Genomic DNA, 4,292 nt, shown 5'->3' on the forward strand with positions numbered 1-4,292 from the left:
GGTTGCTCTCAAATGACAAAAGCCATGCACTAACTCTGAGCAGCCACCAACTTATGGTATAGGAGGTGGGCTATTTATAGCCAGGAGGCAACCCAACCTGATTTGTCCGAAATGACCCTGGGTCACTAAGGAACTGACACATGTCCAACAGTTAGATTTCAGACACACGTGGCAGCTTGACTTGGGCTACAAGTAAAGCTGACTTATCTAGCTCTGGATAAGATTTGCTGTCATTGTCTTCGCTCGAAGACATAAGATTTGGTTGAGCATCACTTCAGTTATTCTGACTGGTTCACTTGGACCCCACTTAACAGTACAGTGGTTCCTATGACTCAAGAAAGAAGAAAATGAAACTACAAAATAACTATGTCTTCGCACTCCATAGTCTTCATATGATGTCTTCTCATGGCATAGTTTTCAATGTGAAACTCTTCACAGACCACCATTCTCTTCAATGTCTTCACACATTTTTAGGGGTCATCTCTGGTAGGTAAACCGAATCAACGAGGGACTACTACCTGTGTTATCCTGCAATTCTCACTAACACATTAGTCCTTCAACCAAGTTTGTCGTCAATACTCCAAAACCAACTAGGGGTGGCATTAGATGCACTTACAATCTCCCCCTTTTTGGTGATTGATGAAAAACTGGTTGAAGTTTTCAACGGGGATAAAAGTATGTGAAATTGTGAGGATAAGGTATTGTCTTCATAAGTAGCAAAACGCTCCCCCTGAAGATGTGCATATAAATAGTTTGCGTTTGAATGCAAATGCACATGGCAGGTTTTACTTGTGGAGATCCTCTTCAACTTATGAAGATAATTCATCATGCATGAAAGGATACAACGAAGATAATGACATGCATAATATAAATGGACATCTACGGAATGACTTCGTGCAGGATATATGATTGCACATGTGGAATTTATCGTTGCATCACATAGTTAACGGAAAAGGTAGTAGATGACCATCATGTTTTAAGGGTTACAACTCAAAGAACCAAAAGTATCAAAAGCGAGAGTTGTAAACACTTGGCAAAAAGTATAGCAACCACCCATAAAGACCCGCTTGAAGACTATCAACTCATATGCTTCTCCCCCTTTTGTCAGTAAGGACCAAAAAGGTTAGAAGAGATAGAGCTTCTACTCATTCCCATGAGTAGGTGAAGGTGCAGGTTCGACGTTGGAGTCTGGTGGTGCAGAAGAGCTTGGTGCAGTGTCGATTCGCAGCGAAGTTGTAGTGGGTGAAGTAGCATCATCTTCGTCATCGACGACTCTGGCATCGATAGTGGCCGTCGAGGAGGAGTACTCAGAGTCTTCGAGTGAGGGAGTCCGACGCAAGAGAGCGTTCCTAGGAGGAGTGGAATCAAATTTGAATCGCTCTATGAAGCCATCCTGTTGAAGATCATCTTCAGAGCTTAGCAATGTCAGACTCTTCCACGACCGCCGACAGGTTTCATGTGTGACAAATGCATTCTTGGTGGCAAGATTTCGAATGCGATTAATGTCCACCAAGAGGCTCTGCATCTGACGCTTGAGCCAGTCATGATTCTTATCCTGTTTTTGAGGTAATGCCACGAGAAGCTCTCGGTCATTGAGAGCGCGAGATCGCTTCCAAGGCCTTTGAGCCATGGTGCTTTCAGTGGCTTCAGTTGTTGCACGACGAGGTGCACGAGTGTTACCAGCCAGAGGATAAACACGAGTTGTAGCAAGAACTCCTTCAATGGGTTGCTTGAAGCTTTGGCGATCGACATTGTGAAGATATAGTGGCTCCTTAGCAGGTTCAGGGTAGATGGCTTCGATAGACATATCAACCTCTAGAAAGAAGATGAGATGGTTGCGCGCAGAGGGATGATAGTTGGCAGAAGAGTGAGGCATGATGAGGTGCATTACCCATGGAGCATAATATCTCAGACCAAATAGATCAGAGCCAGATGCAGCGAGTTGCCTAATGAAGAAATCTTGAGCGTTGAAGTTGATGCCATTGAGGATATAGAAAACCAATGTCTTCATTGCTCCTTCAAGCTTTGCTGCAGGAGAATGTGCTTTGACAGGCCATAGAGTTTGCTTGATGATATGATAAATGGTGCGGGGCAGATACCCTAGGTCTTCAACAAAGAATTCCGTTGGATATTCAGCATCGCTTGGCAGTGGCTTCATCATGCTGAGCATTTGACTCATGTTCGGCTCAGGCTTCTGAAATATGCTCTCTAATGCATTCCTGTGTAGCTGACAACTAGGTTCACAGTGTTCACCTGGAGTGGGCAGGGCAGTAAGCTCAATTATATCTTGGGCTTTGGCTTCATTGTGTACATCGCCTGTCATCCACTCAAGGACCCACGTCTTCGGATCCCTGTTTTAGCCGTGAATGTGAAGAGTGGCATAGAATTGTAGAAGAAGCTCCTCAATCTAATTTTCTTTGTTGGTCTCAAACTGCAGAAGGCCGGCATCTTTGAAGCAGTCTAGGGCTTCTTCCAAGCAGGGCAGGCCAGAAATGGCTTCGCGGTCTAGACACATATGGGAAAAAAATGCGCCCTTGAATGTATAGGACACAAGAATAATTTCTGCGTTGTTGATAGCTCCAGAACCGATCTGATGAAATTCTTGGCTGCGAATATGGGTTCTTGGCACTACCAAAGAAGGTGTTGTGTACTTTGAAGCCAGTCGCATTGAATGATCCTGGCGAAGTCGCAGTACCTGGAAACCTTGGCAGCCTGGGCTTTGGCTTCTGGACCTGAGGCATATGCTCCACATGATAGTCAAACTGCGGTCTGGGAGTAGGCGGAGGAAGTAGAATGGGCCAACAGATAGTGACAAGTTGACCACGATCGAAAGCTTGCTCAATGGTGTGAGGCCTTGGAGGCGGTACAGGAGCAGAGGCATTGACTTGAGCTTCAAGCTACACATTCGCTTCAGGTGCAACATTGACTTTTGGTACCATATTCATTGCAGGCGCCACATTAGCTTCAGCCATGACAACGTCACTGGCTTCAGTAGTGTTGTTGGTGGCCGCCTCAGTGTTTTCAACCTCCACTTGAGGAGCTGGAGGGTCGGGCACGGACTCGTTCTCCTCGAGAACAACTTCTTGGTTGCTATTGGGTGTGGCAACTCGCTCTTCTTCTTGACGGGGTTCTTGTTGGTCATCAGCTGATGTAGCCGAAATGTCTTCAGAGCTGCTGCTTCGGACTCAGAGACATTCGCAGTTAGAGTGGCGTCATGAAACACTAGTCGTGCCGCTGAGTTGTTTTGCACTTCTCCTTATGGAACTCTCGACATGGCAACCTGTGACCTAGGGCCTTTGTGAAGCCTGCGGAATGTGGGTGACGCCTTTGGAGATTGGGTGGTCTTCACCACCGAATTGTCATCATCAAGTACCAGAGCGGTAACTTGAGGAGGGGGAGTACTGGGTGTGTCTTGGCTTGGTGTGTCTTGGGGGTGATCAGCCCATGATGCATCCTGAGCAGTTGGCGTCAATGGACGACCAATGCTGATGAGTTTGCTGTTTGTGAGAATAGGTGATGATACCGGTTGGTGCTCGATCTGAGGAAGGACTTCATCATCATCTACATTGTCGTGATGACCATTGTCTTCAGCTGTGATGGGGTCAGCAAGTGGAATGTCTTCAGCTTTAGGAGCCTCTGCGGAAGCAAGCTCATGAAGTACTAGGTGATGTTCTTGGTTGGAGGATGTAGGACGAGCAACTGAGATGGGCTCGACAACGAGGGGCTCTAAGGGAGCAGCCCGATCTTTGTTCAAAGACTGTGGCTTCCGCTTCTTGGTCTATGGGGCATCCTCAGTGGCATTCTTGTTCTTGCGCTTTCTAGCTTCGTCCTTAGCTTCCCTTGTCTTCTTTAGTTCTGAAGCAGCTGTGGGAACCTTAGGCTTCGTGCCTGTCATGCTGGCAGGGAAGACAATGCTAGGTGCTTCCTGCCTTACTTCTTGAGTGTGTCCCGCAACAGACTTCTTCTTTTTGGCAGCCATTCTGGGTCGATACCAGGGCGCCCCAGTGCCTTGCGCTTCTCAGCCTCATTGTGCGCTTGCAGACATTTTTCAGCGAAGTATTTCATTCTCTCTCTTGAACCTTTAGCTTCCTCGCGTTTCTGGTGAAACTCCTCCTTGAGCTCATCTAGCATCTTCTTGAAGCTTTGCACATCAGCCATGCTGAGATTGGCCATGTTCCTCATGAACTGAGCATTCTCATAATCAATCTTGTTTTTCAGTTCAACGACCTTCTGAGTCAGAGCCAGCTCATTAGCAATGGCACTGTGGAAAGAGACACTGATGCCAATTGGAA

Source organism: Triticum aestivum, chromosome 6A (assembly GCF_018294505.1).
Source record: "Triticum aestivum cultivar Chinese Spring chromosome 6A, IWGSC CS RefSeq v2.1, whole genome shotgun sequence".
Taxonomy (NCBI): Eukaryota; Viridiplantae; Streptophyta; class Magnoliopsida; order Poales; family Poaceae; genus Triticum; species Triticum aestivum.